General features: G+C 43.6%; 1 protein-coding gene across 5 annotated transcripts in view; it reads right to left on the minus strand.

Annotated features, from left to right (window-relative positions):
• Positions 1-14,912, minus strand: part of MYO9A (myosin IXA) — a 181,654-nt gene extending 166,742 nt beyond the window's left edge. For all 5 annotated transcript variants that reach the window (XM_085300723.1, XM_085300722.1, XM_085300724.1 and 2 more), the window contains exon 1: positions 14,636-14,912. The gene's annotated coding sequence lies outside the window, so the exon portion shown is untranslated. The remainder of the gene's footprint in view (positions 1-14,635) is intronic.
• Between the last annotated feature and the right edge of the window lie 11,001 nt (positions 14,913-25,913).

The raw sequence follows: 25,913 nt of genomic DNA on the forward strand, positions 1-25,913 counted from the left end.
CTTCACTGTATTCTCCAGGAGAGGAAAGAAAAGAAGAAATTTTCAGRGGTTACAGATCTGGTTTCTTTGGAGATCAAGCAACAAAAATAGAAACATTCACAAGGTTGGCAGGGGAAGGATTTCTATGCTTCAGCAGGCACAAATTAAACTGAATATTTTCAATGGAAACTAGCACAAAGTATTTTCTTTTACTCTTCCACCCCGAGCGTCCTGGATTTGCACGCCACTCCTGTCTTCAGCAGGGCTATTTRTCACAAATGAGAGGGCACAAGGGAGGAGGGGCTCAAAGGGAGCAAACTTTCCACCTTTTTWCTTTAGCAGGCGTGATTTTTATTTTGAAGAATGCAGCGCTAAAACTCATACGAGAGCACAGACCCTTCCACCCACCTCCACCCCCTTCAAATAACCAAACAGATTAATCCTTGCTTGGAAACAAGAATTTCTAGGGAACATTAAAACCATCAGAATACAAATGGACATATGGCACACGGAACACCACCAGTTTAGGCAGTTTGCAGCATTAAAGGTCAAGCATCCTCAGACGGCTTAAGAAAGCAGATGACAGAAATTGCAACAGAGGAGTATTAGAATTGCAAAGATAACTCCACATCTCGAGTAGAAATATTGTGGRGGAGAAACTGCTTGAAGCAAGGTCTGCAAAACTGCTTTCCTAGACATCTGCTTGTGCATTCACCACGCAAAAGCTCGAAGCTGCTCCAGCTACGGCATTTGCCCCTACTGCAGTCAGTGGAAAATAACACTTATCCCAAAACTGTTAACTGCTCAGAGGGTGCCAAATGCAACAATAAAAGAAAAAAAAATCCCTCTTCCACCTCGTATATTAATTGTTTTTGAGACTGCTACACATCTCCCCTAGGACATTTTGGTTTTGAAGGTTTCAGAGTGAATGCTTCCRATTATCCAATGACTTTAGTGGTTGCTAAAGGGTTATTCTCCGAGAAAGCCAGTCCGTATTTTCACATTGTAGGCGAGTACCTAATAAAAGCCTTACACAGTCCGTCTCCACCGACAAATTGGAAGACTGCTRGAAAGAAACTTCGGTCGTACCTAGCGGCGGTCTCTTGCATTTCTCCGGTTTTCACCTTGCCGTTAGCTCCTTCAGTCCCTCTGCTCCGTTCCCTCTGCAGGCAGGCAGGAGGCCCTTGCAACCTCTACTTTCTCCCACGTGCCAAGCTGTTCCTCCCATTTTTTTCTTTTCCCCATTCCAGGGGAAGCAGAGGCCCCTCTTCCCCACGGAACATGCAGCTCTCCCAGCCCACACTCTGCATCAGTGCGGAAAATGATCTTGGCACAGAAGATGAAATACATCTCGCAAAAGGCTGTCGTGCGCTTGGGTTTTAAATATCTCCCTTCCTTTGTAAAGGACATAAGCAATAACAGTATCTTTTAGATGCTTTTGTTGCTAGTCTAAAAAGATGCCATCAGTAATCATTAAAAAATCCGCATTTAAAAAATTTACAATAAGGAACAAATTCTGTACCTGTATTTAAGGGAGCCAGCCAAAACAAGACACTAACCTGCCATCTCTGCCCTTGAAAGGGGACAGAACGCAATCAAGGTCAACCACACGTTATTTGAAGGCACTGAAATGCAAGGCTGATGATAACCGAGTAGGGATCAGACTGGCTCATATAACACAAGCGGTTTCCTTTTTACCTGATATTTATAAAGGCAACTCAAAGAAACTACAGATATTCCATAATATCCAGTTACGCAGATCTTAATGGTCATCGGTTAAGCTACAAAGCATTTTCCCTGCCGTAAGAACCTGCTTTATGTGAAGGGGCTACTGGTCATGAAACAGAAGCCAAAGGCTGCCACTTTGGAAACATCGGATCAAAATTCTGTTTCCAGAGTCATCAGATTTCAATGCAAAATGTCTGACATTTTGCCTACATAAAAGGTTARGCTATTTACTTATTTATTCTTCTCTACTAAGTTATTCAAATTTGGATTCACGTTAAGCAACATGCAGAACCTTCGGCTGCAGTATTTTCAGCCTTCTGCATGCACGTTATATATCTTTTCCACGTTCAGAGATGAATTTCAGAGGGATCATCCACCCATCTAAACCAACTAATTCCGAAAGAATTGCTCTGTTTTAAGCAGACGTTAGGTTGGGGGGTGAGGGGGGCTGAGAATCTASGTAAACCATTTTAACCAAACGCTCTCAAATTACATGCACACAGATTATTTGGGCGGCATAAATACAGCAGAACTCTGCATCAGAGAAAGAGGTCAGGCAAATCCAATAATAAGTATTTTAAAAGACAAGGAAACCCAATTAGTTCAATTTTCTTGCTAGCGGCAAAGCAAGTTCATTACGAAACAAGAGAGACAGACACAGCAACGAAAAAAAGCATCGGAAGATTTAACCTATTGGTTTTTTCAATTACTTGCACTCCATTTCACTGGCAGAATTAGAAACATTAGGACAGCAGCGCCGGCCCCAACAGGCAGCAGCCCGAGGCGCCGGCGTCCAGCGAGGCGTCCGGGCCGCCGGCGGGCTGCTCTGCCCTGCCGCGCTCCGGYGCCGACGGCTCAGGCCCGCGGCACCTGCCGCCTCTCCGCTCCGATCAGACGCGCCAAGGGTCAGCACCGGCCCCGATATTCGCGGCACCCAGTGGGAGAACGTGCAGGTGTGCTGCTGCTCTTCCTGCAAATTCGGAGAACGCGCTCAGTAAGGAGATTATAAAGCACGGTGAGTGACTGCATGCAGAGCTTTCCAGGACGTATCTTGGTTCAGCACATCATGAAAAAGCGACAGTGACATCCAAGAGTAAATGAGGAACCCGCCTTCTACTACCGTGAACGCGTTGCAAACGGAACGAGCAAGAAGAATACAAAGTTAGCACCAGTCAACTTCCACAGTGCTGCGAGAACTGAAAYGGAGCTAGCTACTTCTTCACCGTCACTGCCATTCGCACACCGGAGCTCTTTTCTGAGACTGTACGAGACACGATATGCAAAGTTCCCCTCCATCGCGTTCACAGCAATCGTGCTGGGTCGTAAGTGATAAGCAGTTCCCCCCACACACACTCTTCTGTAAAACATGCCGTCTCCGATACGCCATACCCACCTACAGCGTACGCGCAGGAATTACGGACCAAGGTTCAGATCAGAAATCCGAGATTCAGCTGACTTCTCAGAAAAGCGATCTGCACTGTTCTTCCCGTTTCTGAAGGCCCCAGAAAGCACGGAAGCTGCACGAGCCTGAGGTTAGCAGAAAGCCTTGGAATTTCTGACTCAGGAGAAAACAGCCCCGACTTTCCCTAACAAAACCAAGGAAGTTTTCTATGCTTGGACTCAACCCAAAAGTCAATTTCTACTGAAAGTGCATTTTAACCAATTTATTATCTGGATCTCAGTTGCAGGCAGAAAGTAATCTTAAGTTTCACCTCCTTTTTAAGGACTTTTTTTTTTTTTTTTAAGGACATTTGGAGTTTGACACACACTGGAAAAAATATTTGTTGTATCCCCCGTCATTCTAATTGATGCAAGGAGAAACAGACTCTGATTCAAGTCTTATTGATTCTCCACTTTCCTTGATCCTTTCTAATCAAGTCTGCACTTGCTGTACTACAGCGAAACAGGCATCTTCAATTTGACTAAACCCAGCATAAACTACCCAACAGGTTTTTTGTTTTGGTTCGGTTTTTTTAGGGGTAAAAAAAAAGTGAAATGTGATGCTGATTCAGTCTCAGATCCTGCCGGCACCGCTAGCTATACTTTCCCGTATTCTGACACACTCTTCTCTCTTCTTTCAGCTTCTATAACACACTTGTTTCTCATGCTACTTTGCCAACTGTTCCTTGAGAAACAGGTCTTCCTAGCTCATATTGCACATTGGAGCATCTCTCTTCCTCTGGACAGAGGCATATGCTTTGAAGACTTCATTTTTTYCATAGTTTCCACCATACCTGCTTCAAATTTGTCTCCTTCCTATTCCATCCTTTATTAAGAGCCCAGACCAAACCAAAACGAGTTTGGGATCTTTTCCCAAAATCTTTGAATACCCAGTGACAACTTCATTAGACTTCTCCAGAAATTAGTGCAAGTTGTATGGCTCATTCAGTCTTCTACTTCATAACCTGCTGCCTGGGACTTCCCCCCCAGCCACCCCCAAGCTTTTCCTAGCTCTCACCTTGCTGATGGGAAAAATTAACTACTTGCTTTTGTTTCCACTGTCTCTGCCATCCTGGGTAAAGGGCCTCTCGCATCTCAGTCCTCCAGATTGCAACCACTAAAGGCATTTGCCAATTCACTCACTAACCAGCTCATGCCCTTTCCTGAAGGTCTCTGCAATGTCCTACCCAATTTCTGTTGAGCGCTGACCTGCTGCGACATCTACTCTGCAAGCAAAGCCAAAGGAACAGGAACAGGTTACTTCCTGCTAAACCATTTTCTCGGTGGCCTTCATCTCCAAGATTAATATCCCTTTAAAGAGAAAATCTAATTAGATTCTCCTGCCAAAAGACAAGGATGACAAAAATGACAGAAGTACTTCACAATTGTTCCTTATGAAAGGGCAGTCTGAGTGCCTGCTTTGAAAGAACAGCTGATCTGAATTTTCTAGAGAACAGGCATTTTTCCATAATATCAAAGCATCTTGCTTTTCATTTACAATTTTAAAAAAAACTGTATCCGTTGCACAGAACACCCAGTGAGTTGCTATTTCAACTCACGCTGTAAGGATAAAAAAAATCAAAGCCCTTTCTCTAAACCTCTCATAAGACGATGGGGTCTAATTCACTTCATCGTGGGCAGTAAAGCTATGCACAATATTTTTAACATTAAAAGGACTATATGGCAAGCCTGTAAGAAACAGAAAAGGAAGAGGCTGCACTTAGATTTACAGCCCTGAACTGGTCAGAGATTTCAGCTTCAATGGTCTAGTACAGCAGGGGGTTTGATGGAATAAAGTTGCTTGCAGTGATAAAATACTTTTAGTTGGTCAATTTTCAATTCATTTCTTAACACAAATTATTAGCAGTCATTTTCATAACATTTCCAGAAATATTTTGCTCAGATTTCTTCTCCAAGACTGTCAAATTGAGCATTTATACTGAAGGACATTCATTTCTATAAAAAGTAGTAATAACTCACTACTGGAAAAATAAGTGTTCTGGCTATATTATCTTGTTAAATCAGAATTCAACTGAGCAAATATCAACTTCTCTAAACAAAATCAACCAAACAAAAAAATATACTGACATTTTAGGCTGAATTATATCATGATCCACTTACAAAGTCAAACTTGAAGAAAAACCAAGGATGTGTGTGCAAAGTAGAGGAATTTCCCAGCCTAAGCTACCAGACAATCAAACTGAATTTTCACCTCCAAACTTCAGTCATATATTTCGTGTAAGGGAAAGCTGCTCACCTCTAACACAAAGTATCCAAAACAAGCTAATACACTTGCTTAAAACTGAACTGCAGAAAGTGTCAAAGCATGTGGTACCACCCGGATACCGAGAGAAATCTGTCTGCTTCCATACCTTACTCGTGGGACTTTACCCAATTCAGAACACTACTGAAGCACTGGCTGTAGGTTATAATTGCAACTGAGTAAATTGACGCTTCAGGTAGCAATCAAAATTTGTTAGATAGGAAATGAAATCACATCCTTCCCAAATGAGACTACGCGTTCTCCGAGTACGTGATTCAATTTTTATAATTTACATTTGCACGGAACTGTGCCGATTTAGAAGAGCCATTCCTGAAGACTTTTAAAGAAACACAGTGTGCAGCCTCAAACGTTTTTTCCCAGGTAATCTGCAGTAAAGCTCTTTTCCATTCCTATCCCCTCTTTGCCCAYCTCCACTTCTTCCAGCTGCCGCTATACCCCCCAGCTCAGTTCACTTGCTAAGGAGCAACAGGAGCTGAAGGAAAGCTGGCACCTATGCCCCGTCGTGGTGACTTCCCTTAGCAGAACTAAGGAAAATCCTGCTTTGCCCTGTCCTTGCTATAGTCCTGATCCTCCAGGTTTTACAGCTACTGAAATATTGCATGAATTCCTCCTTTCTCAATAATTCACATTACARTAATGATAATTAAGAAGTTATTCTTCAAGGAAATGTTACTTGTTAGATCGTTTTTAAAGAAGTCTGCTAAACACTTTCAAAWGACTGCATGATCTCCTTGTCCTCGGTGGAGCAAGGAAAGATATCATCATCCTTCCTGGCTTCTCAAAAAGGCAGCAGGCGATGGCACCATTAAGAAAAAAATAAGTCATCTCGCTGAGAGCTTCTCTGAGAGCAATTCACATGTCTACCTCTGTTACCTGAAACGCTGAGTACATATTGGTATCATATGGTAAAATACAATATARAAGTGTTATACTTACTCCTCAAAAATGTCTTAGGGAACAAATGGTAGGGAAGGGAAACCGACTGGCTTAAATCTATTAACTTTGCTATGTGATGAGATCAACAGAAGGGAGCGTGAAAAAATGTTTAAAAATGTATTTAGTGTAGGATCACACAACTAAAGCACATCCATCATCAAGATAATGTAATGACTCTAGGAAATGAGCTAAGTAAATTCAAGACTGAAGTTCCTTTTTCTGAAGTACATCTGTTTGGCTCGAGTCAACCTGAACCTCATCATTTAGCCATGCTGGTTTTCATCTCAAAACATACATGCAAAAGATGCACGAACATAAATCAAAAAGGCTTCTTTAACAAACAGACATGAAAAACATTAAAAAAAAAAAAATACTGTCCTGTTCACTAATCTGGATTCCAGCAGGTCCTAGTCACAGCTCTCCATGTGAGCAAGTAATGGATGACATTTCACTTCAGTTTGACCCTTACTGGTTTGCCACATTTTGCTTGTTTCTTGGTTTGTTTTGGGCATCAAAGAGGAGCATCAGTCTCCGGCAGGAAGAGYTAAATAAGCTGTTTTTTCCACTCAAGTACTTTAGAGGCACTGGAGCAAGCTGACTTAGCTATGGGGACAGCACATTCCTGCAGAGCAGGTAACATCTCCTGTTACCCTCACGCCTGCCACGATCATCTGACCATCGCTTTGATTGCATGGCTGGAAATGGGGAAAATAAAACTCTAGGTGGGCTCACCGGGGATTCAATAAATTAGAAAACAAGAAGCTAGAAAGATTTCTAGGGATTCCCARTTTGAGCTTTAAAGAGACATCAAGTTTTTTTTTACAGTTCCTGTGCTACCAATACAAATAACTGGCTGAAAACTTCTGCAAYGGGACATAGGTACTCTGACACAGGATCAGGCACACAGAGAAATGCATGAGCAGCTTCTCACTGCGCCTGGAAGGCAACYGATATATAGATTCAGGGAAATTTCCCAAAGAAAGCATGCATCAGCTCATCTTTCATCTCCCTAAGTAGATAGGGCCACCTTCCAACTTTAATATACCCTGCTTTATTCATTTACTCAATTTTGAGATGGACAACGCAGGCAGAAAACTACTAGACCAAGGAGAATCAGAACATGCTGGGACAGTTTTAGTCCTGCAGGCAAGTGTCTGCAGGGCCGCAAATAGGAGCAAAACCTAGCAAAGGCCTTTACACACAAACTTTCAAAACTAGTATTTTGAATRTACAGATAGATAGATATATAGATGGATATATAGATGGATGGTTTTTTCAGTATGCTTATTGATTTTGCCAAACTACAGAGCCTGCTACATCACTTGTCCTTATCTATCCAGGAAAARAACAGAGAAAGAGTGTGCCCTTACAAGCAATCTTCTCCAGTTCAGGAGGTCTAATAATAGCAGCAACGGTCAAAAGTTTAATTACTCAAGTAATTAAAGTGCTCAAGAACAGTTTCATTAAGTTTTCTGGGAAATCCTTAGCCCTCAAAGACTACTGGGACGCTGCTTCCTGTGGAAAGCTRTTTCCAAAGCCACTTTGTAACTTCCAGTATTCCCTTATGCCTCCAAAATTGCGGAAGACACCWTAGATGTGTACCACATTCAAAACACACTGAACCACCACGGTACACCAACACAAAGAATGATTAATTWAGATGAATATTAAAGCCATCAAATAGTGGCACTAAGACATTCTTATACAAAATAGGAGAAACACAAAAAAGGAGAAAGTTCACTAATGAGTTGCCACCAAAACAGGATGAAGCGAGAAGAGTTTACTCCATCTCCCTTAACATAAGGGGGAAGGCTAAGGGCTTTTTGTTTTAGTTTGTTTTTTTTAAGATTCATCTTGAAGGTAGCCATTTCACTGGTTGAACTGCATGCTCTAAGTGTCGGCAAGGGGTAGCCTTCCACGGGGTGCCCCGGCGTTATTTTGGAAAAGGATTATCCAGTACCATAAAGCTTCTATGAGAGCTTTGTGCAAGAACAGGAAGAAGCATCATCTGTCCGTGACGCCTGCCATCTCTACGATAGTGCTGCCTCAGCTGGCGTCTCGCTCATCAGCTATRAGATCATCTCTGGAAGCAATTTGCTCTCCACCTTTTCCCCATCCTGGGGGTTGCGGGGGGAGGAGGGGGAAATCCACATGACAACAGCCAGCTGTCTGGAAAATCATCAAGATGCTTTAGAAGTATCTCATTTGACAAGATTTTCATCCCCCCCCCCCGCCCCGCTTTTTGCCTACACTTTGCAAGCCTGAAGCAGAAGTAAATAAGTAACTGCCATTAACCACGCAACGCCCAGGAGGCGACACCGGCCACCTTCCTCGCGCGACTGCTGGGACGCGATACCGTCTCTAGCTCGGGGTCTGAGCTCTACTCACTCGTTACGCTCCACGGCGGAGACACGCAACCTCTGGGATAGCTCGGCTCGCGGACAGGCTGCAGGATGGATGAGTCGTTTTATTAGCGGTGGCAACCGGCCGCTCCCGGCCCCCGGTCCTCCTCGCCCTCGCCGGCCCGCGTAGGCGCCGAAGGAACGGGCTGCACATATTTCAGAAGTGCTGCTSCGAGCCCCGAGCTGATGCAGAGCTGCCCACGAACACTGGGCTCATTATGCGCTTTCCGCACGTATGCCGCCGGCTTGGCATCGCTGGGCAGCMCCAGAATTACTGCACACGTGGAAAGGCGGGGGGGCGGGGGGGACCCACCGTTTCGTTTCTGCGATAGGGAAGGGGCTGCAATTCGCCGTGGGGCCGGTTCAGGCTCCGAGACTGCTTCCCGGGGCAGGAACGCTAAGTCGCAGCGATGCGGTAACGCAGGAGCACAGACCAGCTCCCTTTCTAGGCGTGAATAACCTACCTTCTAGCTCAAGCACTGTATCCTGAAGATGGATAACGACCTTGGTGGTAACGTCGTAATATTTGTTCACTCACTTATCAAGCAAGAGCCAACACAAAAGCCTTGTTACAAAGGGCTAATTCGAGCAGAGATTAGATTTCACGTCCGAAGGAGCAGACAACAGCRTCGTGTATTGCAAGAACGCTAGTAAATAAGATAAACGCAAGTAACGYTACTGTGAATTTTCACCTGAACAACGCCGCCGAAGAACAAGAGAAGGACACGAAGGCATAGGACGCAGATGGACCACTAAGGAACAGACTCAGTCCCCAGTGATTTCCGTGTCTCCAACAAGATGCTCCCACCCAAACTTCCTCTCAAAGGCTGCCAAAAAAGGATCTCTACAGCCATCGAGAGAAAAACATTGTAGTCTCAGTGGCTCTGCAGTTAGATCCCTAAATAAAGAAGGATTTGCAATAGATCTCATTTGCTTTCTGTTTTCTTAAAGGAGAAAAACAGTACTGCCAAACTAATTAAATAAATCCAATAAATCAACCRAACAGAAACGCTTAGTTTTGGCTCCTCTTCACAATCCAGAAGCAAGCTGTACTGGTAGGGAAAGGAAGTTGGGCAGCCAGAGGGTATGGAGAGCTGTGCACTTCTACTGGTCCCAGGCAGCTTTGCTGTCAACAACAGCAAAGCAATGCCATTACAACAAGGAGAATTAGCAGAGAAATCACACGTGACATTGCTCTTAAAACACTATCACACCCAATTATATCGCCCTAATCCTAGAAAAGGAAAAAGCTAATCTTCCCAAACACTTCATCGGATTTCATTACAGAGACATCACCTCGCTTTTCTCGGCCAACAGCAACTACAAATAGTCTACAGGAAGTCACTAGTTTCCTGAAAAAATGGGTTAACTGAGAAGCATAGGAAACAGAGAAAATTAAAGCCGGTCATAGCATTTTTGACTCTGCTGAAGCCTATTGCAGAAGAAAAAAGTCCATACATCGCAGCACTGAGCATGATCGGAAAGCTGATCAAGTCAGACTCCAATTTTTCCATCTGTTTTTCATCATTCCCCTCGGTCTATCGCAACGGTTACAATTCTCTKATTCAGCACACCTATCGACAGGCAGCTGCTTCGCACGTTTGGGTGCAGCCTTCAACTACAACCACCTGAAGGGGAGTTTCAGGAGCCTCAATTCGGAAGAGAGCCAGGACGAGCTGGCTTTTCAGACACGCTGCACGCTCGACAGATCACAACACCCTGCAATCGAATGCTCTCGCCTAAATGTTTAATTCCAAACCTGAACGGYGAACGGAGCAGCCCAAGCACCACAAGTTGAGCCGCAAAAATACAGTTTTTCTCATTCTCGCTTAACGCGGCTTCCAGGAAAGCACGCGCTACTTCCACCACGGATTTTCAAATACCACCCAATTTAAACGGTATTTAACTACTTATTATAGTGGAAAAACTATTCAGTTAAGAATTTGGCAATGCTGCCAAGTTTCACTTCTTCAAACACTTACCAACAGTCATCCTGACAGACCAGAGCCACGTGGAAAACAGACAGTGCCCTTGCTGCCAGCCTACGTGCTACTCTGTAGGACACAATCCTGAAGAGCAATTTGAAGTTTTGATGACAGCAAAAAAGTAGGAACATTCATGAGTCTTAATAGTCTTCCACAACAAAAAGAGGAGAGAATGAATCCACCTAAACACCATCTATCAATATTAAAAACTGTTTAACGAACTTGGGCTACAGCAACCCTCCAAAACCCCAGGATCACACAGTATCAGAGGCGGAATAAGCAAGTAATAAGGAAACACATCCACACAAAAAAGCTTTATGCTGTGGACTTTGTCACGCACGGGAAACAATCAAGAAGCGGGTGAAGGAAAGAAACGTGTACGCAATGTGGCAGAGAAAGAGGAACGAAGGCACTGCTATTTAAAATGCTATTTTCAAAATAAAAATCGAAGGTACTAAACAGAGGCAGAAGAAAAAGAGTCTCGCTGCTAAGTATAAATAATATAGACCAAGTTTTAGAGTTAATGTACAAGTTCATAGGGCCAGGATTTAAAAGCAGACCTATTTGGTTTTTCCTTTTCCCTTAATACATAAAGATGGTAAAGATAAAGCTTTTTCGCATGCATCCACACATCCAAAACTCCTTTCCCAGGCACRTAGCTCAGTTACTGCTCTCTGTGATGATGGGAAAGGCAACGTTACTATGTCGTAACCTGCCAGAATGTGGCTGCAAAAATCAGGTCTTTAAAGGACTCTCTTGCTATCCCAATCCATCTTTACTGAATTAAATATGCATTTTTTTATTTGCACTTTTAAGGCTCTTCATGTGTAACTTAAGATCAGTATCAAAAGGTTGACTCCTCCACCAGCTCAGGATGCCAATATTCATTTTCTACTCACTAAGAAGCAAAGAACAACCTCTTTCATGACTTTTCCAAGACTCCTCCCCTCACACACTTGAGAGAAGCAGCCTCTGAATATTTATACACCATTTTCCTATTCTCTCGAGCTTCTCTCTCCCTTGCTTGACACCTACAAAAAGAAACCCCATAGTTAAGGCATTAGGTGTGCCAAGATCTGTCTCAAATGATTAAGTTCTTTGGACCGAGTACCTTCTTCACATTCAGTAAAAGATCTTGGGCTGTAACTAGGCATTACAACAAATAAAGTAAACTTACTAATATTATATAATATTGTAAATCTGCTTTATACATATATACCTTTATATATAACCAATAATTTGTAATATAGCGGAATTTTACAATGCAACTATAGTTATATATTTATAGGTATACTATTATAAAAGTTTTATTATTGTAAAACTTCCCATATTATAAGCCTACAGAACATTTCAGCTGAAAAATATCACCGAAAAACAAGAGTAGAGCTCSGAAAGACGAGGTATTTGCATGAAGTCATTGGGGGGTATATTCCACAGAAATCCCATGCTTTCCACAAGACTGTTCCAATTTCTGACACAAACCTTCTAGTGAGAGTTTTGCTATGTATCACTTAAGCCTCTCCGAGATCCAGATGGATCTTTCCTTCTCAGCAGCACCACCCTAAATCGCTCCTGGTGGAACTGCTCACACCGCTAAGCCTTCTTGCTCAGAATGAGTAAGCTTATTAAAAATTTACTGTTTCACATGTGCAAAGCTAACTAGTTTTAACTAAAATGAGCCAGGAGCATTTATATTTTTAGTTTTACCAGGAGAATGAAGGAGGGGCAGGCAGGAACCTCTACCACCACCATAGCTCTGAGCAAAGCACACCTCTGCCTACTCCCTTGGGGTGGAGGGAAAAAATCCCTTCCTAACCCAGGAATTTCCTAAATGAAATATTAAACCTGAAAGCCAGGCTAAAACCCTAAATACAAGCTCTGCAAAAGGAAGCAACTAAAGAGTGAAAAGACTGTTCTGGTATCTGATTATATCACCGACCTTGGAGGGCTTTTCTAACCTATCCCCAGATGGGTAAGACCCTCTAACCACGCATGTCTTGCTCAAAGTAGTTACAAGAAATCTTCTCATACTAAAGGTGAATTACCAAAGCGTATTACAAATTTCTCAGAAATATGGTCGCATCCTGCAGTGTCCAGCACAAGGAAAAAAAAAAAAGAAAGGAAAAAAAAAAAACAAAAAAAAGTCTTCACTCAAGGAAAGTCCTGGTTCAGTGATGGTTTGAAAGMGCCATGGGTTTCTGCTTTGAAGCATTGCCAAGAGTTGCCTCAAGCAAGGAAGCTTGGGATGAGTCATAGTACCGGCAAAAGGAACCTGCCAATCTGGATTAAAAAGCATGAACATAACTTTGGATTTTTCTCCTCTCTTTTTCTCCTTGCTCTACCATATTCACTTTGGCACAACAATTCTGAGCAATTGTATGCTGCAAGACAGTAATTCCAGGAAAAATTAAAGAGGGGGCARAAGTACACTGCAGGAAAGGGGAGGGTCTGCCAATCAGTCCTCTTTCCAATAAGGAGAAAAACTGAGACAAGAATGTCTTAAAGAACTCAAGGATCATCTGGTAGGAGCACAGTAAAAGCTTTTTTACTGACTTGTACGAATTCCAGGCAGCATAAGAGGTTCTTACTCTCCACACCTGTACTGAACTATGAGCCAAAAGCACATACCGCTTCTGCATCACCTCTTTAAAACACTGTTTCCTCTAATCCGAATCAATTCATACATAAATCCAGAATACAGCTTTTAAGCCCCTGAAACAACCTCCAGAAAAAATGTTAAGCCCACTTTGCTCTCAAACTAGGGATAAAACATATCCAAAATGGTTCCACTTTACATTTACAAGAAATGTGCCATTCAAAATGGTCTTTTTTAATTAAAATGCGTAAGAGATTTTAGAAGTCCATTTTATTCAACAGCTGGGGACAAGGAACTACTTTGGTTCATCCAATGACCGTCTCCTCTCGCAATCTACTGCTACTCAAAAATTTATTAAAGAAAAGCAGCTCTAATATCTTTTCAGCCTTTTACATTCAAACTTGGCAAATCTGAAAATAAAACTACTAATTCAACATCACCTTTACTTAAAAGCCAAACTGAAATTGCAAAACGTCATCTGCTACAACCTCTGACACTGGTCTAAGCCAGAGCATTTGAAAGCTCACTCGGTTGTGCCTTATTGTGTGTCTTTTTTTTTTTTTTTTAAATCTATTCCGCCCAACTACTAATTTAAAGGAAACTGTGCTGGATGCTCTAAATGACCCTGTTCTCTTCCTTCCCCAGTTTGTCTCTATAATTAGCCCTTTCCAGCTCAGCCTYGCAAACAGAATCAGAAACAAGACCTTTTCGAACCACACCCTACCGACCACAGCGACTGGCTCATATTGTTTGCTCACACCAACATGTATTTCAGAATTAACTGCTTCAGGACAAAAATAAAATGAAATAATAATAATAATAATAAAAGACCTAAGCGTTTCCTCAGCGTTTCTTAGAGCAAATACGACGCGGCTAACTCAAATGCAAGCTTCACCTACAGCACTGACCTATTCCACATGCTTTGTAACAACTAGAAAAACTGTAACAAAGAGAATGCAAGTTAACTGTTTGTCTCAAAATAACATACAGTTGCACAAGTCAACACTAAATTCATGTATTTGCAACTTAACACTACTGCACATTTCAGCGTGCACAAAAGGTAGAGAGTAATTCAGTTACGCATTGAGCAAGACACGAGAAGGACCCACGCCTTATTTGCTTGAGAAATTAGAAGGCACGTAGAGAACGAGGAAAGGAGCTGCAGGAATAAAAAACAGTCTTATCAGTAAGCAAACGCCAGCAAAGAAAATTTACTTCCCTACTTGCCTCCACGATAGGCTATGACTCCCAACAGACGACCAGAGTTTTGTTTATTTTTAGGTACCTGGGCACAAAAAAGTTTAAGTCCCGATTCTCCRAGCTGCCGAGTGCTGGAAGATGCAAAACAAAGTAACAATCCTCAGCGATGCCAGCAAAAACACACAGCGATCGCAGAAGGAAAAGTCTGGAGCTCTGGTCTGAGCTGACCCACATTCTCCAGGTCACCATGGGGTTTTCGGTCTCAGTCTTCACATTCACGTAAGGSTTCTACTACTTCCTAACCACCGACTCAAGCAGAGGACTGTTTGTTAGTTTTTAGCTTCTGTTTCCTTCCACCTCCCTTCTCCCACGGCTAAAACACCCAATCCACCTCTTGCACAAGGCAGTTACGTCTGTAACGTGGTTACGGCTTCCGAAGAGCCTGCGCAGCAGCGCCAAGTATCCAAGAGGTCTACGACCCAGCAGCACCACCGTCGGCGCCGGAACCCAAGGGCGCAGGAAGGCGGGCACGAGAGCTCCCTGCCTTCTCTCCCGAGGACCGTTCACCCCTCGCGCCGAATGACTCACAAGTCCTGCAGGAAGCACAGGATAAAATTATGTAATTACAGACTACCCTGATGCCCAGGGACACAACAAAGGGTGAGCTGGAGAGCTAACTTTACTCGGCTTTCACATTTGACTTTGCCACTCGAATTTTTCTAACAGAATTCCCTGCACGAAGCAGCCCACACCACTTTCTGTGCTTTACAGAGCTTAGAAACAAGAAATCTTTGCATTTTTTGCAGGCAAAGTATTATTGTGTACTCGCTGTCCAAAGGCAGTTGCAGTGAGACTGGTTTTCTTGTCTTCAAATTCASCAGCAGCAGCAAGCTAAATACTATTCTAGCATTTCAGAGCTATGGCTCTCTAAAGCATTAAATACACACRCTTTCACAAGTACCACACAATGCTCACTAAATCTGAAATGAGGGTTTTAACTTTAATAAACATCAAGATTATATCCAGTGAAATCCTAAAGAAACGTCTCTGGAAAATGCCCCATATAGCCCACAGTGGGAAAAAAAAAAAAAAGAAGCTTTTTTAATTATATGTCACAGTTCAATTTTCACATACTGTAAGAGTCATAACAAATCTAATTTTCCCTCAGATCAAACAAAACATACTTAGGATTAAGGATTGCTCCCACTCCAAATGGCAAGTTTCTCTCTTGCTTCAGAAGTCTCTGTAATTTATAATATTAAAATCGAGACCCACTAACCTGCCAATCCCGTATCTTACCATAAAGCAGTCCAGTACGGCCTCTACTAAGAACAAACGCAGAGGTGAAGGAGGAAAGGGGGGAGGGGAAGGGTGGGGGGGGGGRGAAMAAAAAGGAAAAAAAAAAAGACTGTTCCTTATCTGAAAGTATATGCTCAGTCTCATCTAAAAACGTTAGAACTCCGACAGTGCAGCCAAAAATAACTTTTTACAATGGAAACATTTGGGCAATTTAACTGTAATAGTCACTTTTCTCATTTGCCCTGCAATATTTTATTAGACACTTCAAATTTCCAGACCTTAAGACAGCTTAAGAGCTACTAGGAAAGGTCATAGCAAGATGTAAAAAGCAAATCACAAGCAAGAATTTTGACATTTACACACTAAGAAAATTAAATGGGAGCTGACAGGAGTCTCACTAATAACACCCGGAATCTAAACCTGTAATGATTGTTCACCTAAGGAAAATTGTTCACGTTGTTTGAATACTTGGTCCCCTCCACCCCCTGAACAACATACCTGAAAGAAAAGTATGCAGATTAATGCTCCCAGAAAACCTAAACAGAAGAGTCATTCCAGACAGCAGTCTGGGAGAAACTCTTTTTCAGCTTAAAGAATAGCCTTGGTTAAGGAAAGTTAACTTATAAAGCACATGAACACAAAAAAAMCTTCATTTAAAACATTTTAAATCCATGTCTACAGGTTAAGCTTTTTTTGTTTTGTTTTCGTTTTTAGTAAAAATAAAACCCTTGAAAGAGTAGCTCTTCTTTCAAGCAAACTCCATGCAAGAGAAAATTACAACCTCCCCACTGCATCACCTGAATCAGTGAGCACTTCAATCAGACAGCTGAGCTCATTTAAGTTGAAYCGAGTTGCAAATGTAGCTGAAAACCATTCTTATTTAGCACCAGAGATCTTGCATCAAGGCTGCCTTTAGACAAGAAGTGCRTAAAACTTTTCATTCAGCTTTTGCATCTGAAGATTCACAGGTTCCTGAGCAAAACAAAAATGAAAGCAGCATGAACTTGTGCTTAAAGTAGGGCAGCCACACTGAGCAGAAGAAAACCAGAAGAGGAAACCTCACACTGTTAGAAGTCCCAAAGTCAGGCAGCCCCACTACGTACAACCATCAGTGAYGCAGCATGTTAAGCACAATCATGCCTTCTTGCAATAGCGAAACAGAAAAAAAAAGAAGAAAAAAAAAATGTACAAGCAGGGTGGTTTATCTATTTATTTAAAATATCCCTATTTCAGTTCTCAGATCTGGTTTCTTTCCAGCAAAGACTTTTAAGCAATAAATTCTCAATACTACAGATAAGGAACAGTCTTTGCTGCTCACTTCTTTCTCTACTTGATTCGGTTTTCCCCATTCATTGGAGGCTGCTCYGCTTATTCTCCTTCATATTCATTGCATTATTCACTGCAGCTGAGCAATGATTGCCCTGGAGAGAGATTTTAGTCCTATAAATGGGAGGAGAGAGGAATAGCAACAGAAGACAGAGTAAATCTAAACTCAGAAATAAATAAATACTTGGAGGCAGGCTTGTCGGTTCATTTCTACAACTGAAAACGGATTTGAGCGTGAAACAAAACACGTGCGTTCACGCCGCTTTTGCAGAGTATTAGAGAACGTGGTAGGGGCAATTGATAGGCAATTGCTGTTAAGAAATGTTTCTTGGTAATTTAATTCGTGGAGGTATAATTTCAGTCTCACAAGAAGAAATATCACTGCGCAATGTTAATAAATTCCTTAATCAAATCACAGCACACAGCAGTCAGATCAAAGATGTATTTGGAGAAGCGTAACTACACCACTCTAACACRGGTCCTGTGCTTCGACAGGTCAAGATGTGCTTGACAGTCTCCTATTTAACGAGACGGGGTTGTGCCATTAGCAGAAAGCACATCTTTTGTTTTTTTTTAAATCATACCTGTGGACTCCTCAGCTGCTTTTGGTTAGTTGATTCTGCCTGTAATTTAGATTCCTCATTGCTCCGTACAGATATACTGGCARCGTCCTCACTTTCCACCTTCTCCGGTCGGCACGCAAACCCCGTTGAGTCTTCTGATGAGTGACTAATTAGCCCCAATTACACGKATTATTTTGTCGTCACTTCTGGGTCTCTCTACAGCAATAAAACGATACAGGAGTAGCCGTCGGCTCTTAGGAAATTCCGAACGGCCCAGGACGCTTCGGTCCCTTTCTGCAGGGATTTAACCGCTGCGAGCACAGCAAACCTGACCTCTGCTCTGTATCGTCCTGCTATCTCGGCGCTCACCTTCCAGGCACGGCRAAGCGTCTCTGGATAACTAAGAGATTAGCTGCGGTAATGACCACAGCGAACAAAACGGCTCTTCTGACACCAAATGCAAGTGCCTACCTGTACGGATTATTTATGCAACGCTCTTCCCGCGCAACGTGACAGGGTAAAAAAAAAAAAAACATAACGTGCCCTTTTTTGCTCACCGAGACATTTCACCTTGTTTTGCAAATAAGACGGCCCCAATCCACGCCAAGTTGCCTGTCCGTTGCATCTTCCTCCAAATTGCAGCAAGCCCTTCCCAGCCGAGTACGCTGGGTGATCTGAGCTGCCGGCATCTTCGCTCTCCRCCGGAAAGCGGCAGAGGAGACAGCGGCCCAGCTTTCAAAGAAGTCTGTCAAAAAATCTCGCTCCAAATGAGGGTTGCTCAGCCATCCTTACAACCGACATAATTATCCGCCGCTCACTGAACGAGCGGTGAACTCGGGCTGGGCCCAGCCTTAGGGTGCAGGGCCCAGCTTCCCCAACGCTGAGCCCCCCGTGCTTAACTTGTCAGAGGAACCTGCAAACAAATTATTTAGTAGCATAACCTTGCTCTTCCAAAAGCRCGAATTCTGAAGGCTTAGAAAGTTCATTAACACCGTTTTAATCTAGTGTAACGTTTCTAGTGACCTACTGCGTTCATTTTTTTTTTTTTTTGGCCTAATGGGACCACATTCCTTACCAGTTAAATCATTTACTATTCCATCCAGAGGAGGTTCTGTTGTACGCATCTGACAAGTATAAACCAATGTAACAGTCCTTCACCTCCACAAAGTGTTGCAAAAGTAAAAATGTAAACGTTTTTGAGAATTTTATTTCTGTCTACATATTTACGCAAAGTATGAAAAACAGTAGACTTCAGGAAGTCTCATAAAGTAAATATTTTCAGTTAACTGTTTTAATTTCATCGCTCAAAACAAAACCAACATGTACATGTAGAATACAATAAAAGAATTCCTGGCGTTCTATCAAAAACATTCACGATGCGAGGGTTTTTTTCTTAGAGTTCAGGTTTTTCAAAGACTTTTATAGGGATTAGGCACTCCCCTTCCGTTGTGTTCAACAAGCGCTGGACACTTAAATCTTTCACACCTTCTTAAGGTCATTGCTTTACGTATATAGCAGATAGTCTAAAGAACTTTGATTTAAAAAACAAAAGACAGCACAGCAGCTTTCAGATTATCAGTGTTTGATGGATAAAAGCAAAGGGATTCTGAACAAACAGCCATCCTAAGCAGCAGCAACACTACAAACGATTCGAGGTAATTTTACGATATACCAGGAGAGAGTCAAGGGGAGATATGAAATAAGATGCAAACCTGATATAGAGGCCCGTTTGGTTTTGTCATCTTTTATGTTAATAAAGGTGCTAACCAAAGTAGCAACTGTCATGGGAGAAAATCCTTATTTTAGTACCTAATATGTTTAGCTGGGTCCTAAATAAGTAACTTCTAGGAATTAAACGTATTGAATAGCAGCCCATTACACGCTGATTTCGATCTTTTTTTTTTGTGTGTGCATTATAATTTGAGTATCTTAAAACATTTTTTCTTCTGCCACCGTATGAAAGAGCCCAGCAGGTAGGACACAGCACCACTCTATTCCCCATTGGTCCTAACAGGTATTTGCAGTAACACCTAAAAATAGGAGAATGGAAAGAGAGAAAAAAAAAAAAACAGCACCAAACAGCTCATTTTTGTAGCTATAAATGAAAGCTAGGCATTTCAGAACCAGACCAGGTTATTTCTCGAAGCGAAGCTGAACAAGGCTGTACGGTCATCCAGATTGAATCACATAAAAAGAAAAAAAAAAAAGCTATGGCTAGAAAGGCCTAATCTAGCCCTCCTCTTGACTCCGGTAACCGTGGGTCTACTYGTGTCACTCCAGATGAAGACACACCTGGCCGATCCCTAGGGATCTGCACCAACAGCATTTTCATAAACTTTCTCGGGGGGAAGCATCAGGACATAATCCATCGGAGAGCTACGCCAGCATCTTGCTTTAAGTCAAGCATGTAACTGCAAGAAAAATAACTCAGTAGCTGCGTGAGRCAAGAGCTTGGATGAGACGCAGCTGGCTGAAAGGCCCTGAACGCTTATCTCCATCAACAGCGATGGGCGAGACGGAGCAACCAAGCGAACTACATCAATATTCCTCTTTGAGGAAGGACGGCCGCGGGCTGAAACAAGGGCTCAAAGGGCCCCAGTGCGTTTCTACTTCATTTCTGGATACTTAACGCAGAGAAAGCAYGATCGAGAACAGTTTTGATATCTACGGCCAAACACAAGCGTGTAATAAATCTGGTTATGTGGCACAAGCAGAACAAATTGCTCCCTCACCCATTCACRTAGCCCGTTTGCCATCCGCTTTCTCTTCTCCGGCAGCATCGCGTGCCGAGACGGTGGATTTCTCAAGGGAAAGCCAAAGCAACTCTTCTTCCCTCTCCGCACCTCTTCATCAGCAACGTGGGTTGGCACGTCGGAGCGACGTGCCCAGAAACGGGCCGAGCGGCGCTGCTTTCCTCCGCGGAGCGTTCCCAGCGTACTGCCGGGTTAGCAGCAGCAGCAGCAGGCGCCCGATTTCCAAACCTCCACGCGGYCGTCCGGCGGGCGCGTTGCCAGAGCTTTGCTGACGAACAGAAGTGACAACGAGGAAGCAAGCAACCTGCGGTAGTCTGCCAGGCAGCTAACGGYGAACGTCACGGGACAAGCAAAGCCTTATCTTAAGGCTCTCGGCCTCTTTAATTTCAAAGGCTTAACTCAGATTCCCCAAGACRAGAGCAAATAAAAACCAGAAAATGCAAATGCAGAGGTCATTACTAATCCTCTTAGCACTACAGAGTAATGGCACGTGAGCCATGAACRTTGTCCACATAACGCACAGGCCCCGTAACAGCAGACGCCGTACGTCCAGTACCAAAGTCTACTGCACTTAATCAAAAAGGCCTGGCCTAATGATTAATGAGAGCATTCAGCATTCCTGGCCCAGGAAACCTGGAACCAATTTCCACTTTGAGACTCTTCTCCCTTAACGGACGACAGGCTTGGCACAAGAGCTAGCTCAGTCTCTAAAAAAGACAAAGCGCTTCATAACGCTCCTAAAAACCTCTAAAAACGATTGACCAGAAATACCGACAAAGCCTAAAGCGAGGGGGGGAGAACTCGACGAGCCGGGAGTTCATCTGGCGGAGCCGGTGCCCACCGGCGAGCGTGCGGTAAGCCACGGCCCAGGGCCGCGTGGACAGCCGGAGGGGTACGAAAGACCTGCTCAGCCCTCGTCAAGAAAGAGATCCCTCATTCCTGACCGAAAGGAAAACCCGCGGAGGCTTCTACTGCCTCGAAGAGGAACCGCAGCAGCGGATCTTAATGGCTGCGCACGATCGTCGGAGCAAACGCACGCCCAGGCGGCTACTTACTTGGTTTGGCCTAGAAACCGTACTCGCGGCGCGCGACTCCCGCGGATCTTACAACACAACGCCGAGGCAGAGCGGCGCCGTCCGCCCCCTCGCTCGCGCCCGCGCAGCGCGGTGGGATCAGTAAATTGATCCACCCGAACGCTATCCCCTTTCTCCTCCGAAGATGGGCTTCAGCCAGAGCAGATCCTCTTTCTGCAGGAGCCTACTGCGAGATCAGCTTAACCGACTCGTGCAAACGTAGCCCAARGTGGCAGTTCAACAAATTTGGGCACACCCGCGAGTTTTCAGGTACGTAGCCTTTTAGAAGCTTCACYGACAGGGATCGGTGCAGGTCAGCCATAATCTTGTTCCCATTAGTCCTGGTGAAAAACCCAGCACACAGTAGMCCCAACTGCACCTCTTCCCTTCTCTTTCTACCATTGGCAAAACACAGGTTGAAGACGACTGATCTGAGGCAGCTCAAGCTCCCCCTCCCCAAAAATGCTATCGTGATAACTAATATAGCCATAACTCTTGGCAGTACTTTAATACAGACATAATCAGTTGAATTCTAAAATTGCGGTTCAATATGCTTCCTCAGAAATTTTGACATTTTCAGAGAACATGTGGTCTGGTGCGTTCACTTTTAAATTTTTATTTTCTGAGATACGGAAGTTAAAACATTAATGCAATTGCACGAATGGGAAGTACATCATCACGACATTCGACCTGTCAAGCTTGGTAGCAAGATAACGCTAAGGGTCACACGCAGAAAATGTCTACGCAAAGRCTATTTAATTTCCCTTTTTTCCTGTTTCATTATCTGGCAAGAGCTTTACATGTTTAGTTTATATAATTTAAATCCTGAACACCTGTTTTCACAAAGCCTATGGAAAAATTTAGCCTATGTTGAAGGAAAAAAAAGACCATAAAATTACCTCAATCAGGAGACAGTTGTGATGATCTATAGGCATCCCATCAGCAGCATTTCACTCTAACCGCTCAATATGAAACCTATTCATGCCTAAGCTTTTGCAATGAGCTGTGATAATCCCAGTCATCTAACCTGAAAACACGGCGTAACATTTCTAAACACCAACACGTAACAGGAAGACCAAACGATTAACAGGTTTCTTTGCCGAGTAAGTAACTATCCAGACACAACCCAAGCCTCGTACTAGATTGTTTTGATCTGAAGGAACGCCAGAGAAAGCCCTACGTTTGCAAACGTTAAGTCGTGACCCTTTCAACACTTAGGCTTGTGTTTAGCTTTAGGGATGAGAGAAATCCCATTCGGTTAAGAGGAAGCTAAGCAAAGGTACGCACGCAGGCCTGAAGCCTTTAGAGAACGAGGCGCTCCTTTTAGCCTAAAWAAAAATCTCGCCTTCCAAAGCCGCAACCTGCACCCACCCCATCCYGCCTCCAGAACCGGACTGGAAGTTTTACAGACTACACAAGGAACGTGTTTTTCAACCTCGCACAACAGCAAAACAATTCGTCTCCAAACCGATCGGGTTTCTTGCTGCAGACAGCAGCTCTTCTGTTGCGCTTGGTGTTTATACTTCCCACAGATTTCACGTGCAAAGGGCACTGCAATTCTGTTTTACTGGCAAAAGAACTGGAAGCAGGAATCTCAAAAATAAAAATCAAAACCAAGCTTAACCAACTTGGGCAYTCCAACAGAAACAGCTCGACAATGCCATTTTCTCCCTGACAAATGTATTTGAATGCAATTCCCTTCCAAAAGCTCTGATGAGTCCACGGTTTGGAGCRAGAACTGAAACCTGGCAGGAAACGGCCTTCTAATCAGAGGCGTATCTTTTTTTCTTTTGCTGCAGCCACYGAGAAAACAGTTTGAAACCTGACAAACTCTAAATGGCTTGGGAAATGCTCAGCTCACATCCGCTCGCGTTTTTCTTGCGTTCCGGTGACCGGTGTTACCCGCTAAGGCCTTGGGGCTCCCGGGCTGCTGGGGCCCAGGACGCCGGCTCCCCGTGCACCGCCGAGCACCTTCCCCATGCTCCCAGCACTCCCCCTGTTGACTTGCAGGCGCTGGGAAGAAGCGATCCCTTCCCGCTCCAGTCCAGCTGGGTACTGGTGAGGAGCTTCATCCGCAGAGAAATCCAGCTGCACGCAGCACCGAGGACTCCTCTTACCGCCCTACCTCGAAACGGGCAGAACGAAGGCGGTGCAGGTAACCTTAGGTTTCACGTTTCCCGAGCGCCTGACCTTGCATGCCTAAGCGTCTTGGAGGTTTTCATGTAAACATGATTTATAGCTCCTTGAAATTTTCACAAGCATCCTAGACRGAAATAATTTAGGCCTATAATATTTAGATGTTTGAATACGACGTAAAGATTCCCCAAGATTTGCTAGTGCCCGTAGAACGCTGTTGCAGGCGGTACATACAGGTGCCAGTGTATTTAAAAGATATTGCAGCAGCGGATGTCACATCAGCCATTTGATACCTCTAAATCTTAAAATGCAGCTCTCCCTCCAAAGAAAAGGCTAGAAAAATGAACTTTATGAATCTGGACTGAACCCGTGGCTCTACAGAACAAATAACTTAGAAATGCACTATACTCATATTAGTGATAAAAATTGAGCCTACATTTTAATATTAAAAATAAAACAAAACAAAACAAAGAACTGAGCAATTCATGTGAAAAATAAACTTTGTTCACAAGAGATTTCAAAGTGGCCATTAACTGATCACAGGCCCTACTAATAAAGATGAAACACRTATCATGTCATCCTTATTTACAGAGCACTGGTGTTAAATCGCGTAGTCGTTAATACACCTGGAAACAAAAGCTTATTAAGTTGCACTTCRTGGCTGCTGCGTTATCTTCCCTCCTCCACGCAACCAGCCCGACAACTATCAGAAGTAGCCGTAAGCACGAAGCAGCAGGGCCAGAAGGGAGAGCAAAGGCTATCCCGAGGCCGAGAGGTCAAACTGCAGGTCTTCCACGAGAGAAGCTCAGAAAACCACCTCGGAGCAAGGCTTAGGCAGCCCGTAAGGTGAGAAAAACGCGGCTCTCCCGTTTCAATTAGAAATTAAAAAGCGAGAAGAGCCACTCACTAGSTGATCGGTTCACTCAAAAACGTAAGGGAAATCGTGACCATCACCCGACTCCAGACAGCCGACGGGAGAGGAGACGCTCTTGAGCGATAACACAGCCCCTCTGACACCAACAAGAACTACGGATTTGCACTAACTTGTGTTTAAGCACAACGCGGTACGCTCGTAGCTAAACATTTACAGGCCTTGCTCTAAGTYCTGGTCATCGGCGTCTCGATCAAGCTTCTCTCTCTCTCCTGAAAAGACGAGAAGATGCTCACGTGCCATCTCCTAACACGAGAGGAAGGAATCAGGAGAGAGCTTATGTTAGCCAGAAAGCGATTTCTCCAACTAACGTTCTGTTTATGGTGATGAACCTATCTATTAAGACGTACACGCTCTCACTATTGATTTATCAGAACACCGCGTTAGGTTTTCTCCTCGCAGCAAAGCTCACGTTCCTTCGTCGGCAAGTGTTGCTGTACGGTATTTTCCTAAAATTGTTTCCGTTCCCCGCTCCACCGCGCCAGTGCGGACCGTGCGCTGCCTGTTAATCTGACAGGCACGGTAACGGGTGCTGCAGCAGAGGATGCAAAAGCCGTGATTTCTGTCTAGGTTACACTCCGCATTATTAATCTCAGCGCGGCTTCAGGACACGAAACGTAAACACATGAGAAGGAAGCTGCTAAATATCTATAAGCAAGACAAAGCAAACAACACAAGGGCAAAACCAGCAAGATCCCCTGACGCATCTATAACTCGAGGCAGGGCCACCCTCCGCTGCAAGTCACGTTTGAGGATTTTTTGATACAGCAGAAGGGGCTTTTCTCCTACATTTAAGAAAATTCCAGAAAGCAACAGACTATTTTAACCTTCTTAAGAACACGACTGCAATAAAGGCTCTGAGTGCCAGGGAGCGACGTGCCGCAGATTCAAATGCTTCATTTAAAAACCACAATATCTCATTAAAATTGGAAGGTAAAAAAGAAATCTTAAACGCAGTGCTGCTTTAGTGGCAAAATGGTCTGCTCTTTTTTTTTTTTTCCCCCAAAGCATAAAATAATTGTGCCTGCTATGGTTCAGTTTAACTACAACACTTACTACTGCAGCACAAACATCAAGGCTATTTCTGCATTCAAAAAGCAGGGCTGGGGGGGTTCTTTTATTTATTTTATTTTTTTTTTATTTTATTGCGGAGATGCCCACCACTGCTCTCGGCACACAGACCCACTGGTGGCAGCCKCATTGGAAGCGCTACCGCAGACAAAAGCTCCCCGAGGTCTAAACAACAGACCGTTAACATTAGGGTATTAAAGGGAAAAAATTA

This window comes from Rhea americana, unplaced genomic scaffold (genome assembly GCF_003343005.1).
Source record: "Rhea americana isolate MKP2758 unplaced genomic scaffold, rheAme1 scaffold_168, whole genome shotgun sequence".
In the NCBI taxonomy this organism is placed as follows: Eukaryota; Metazoa; Chordata; class Aves; order Rheiformes; family Rheidae; genus Rhea; species Rhea americana.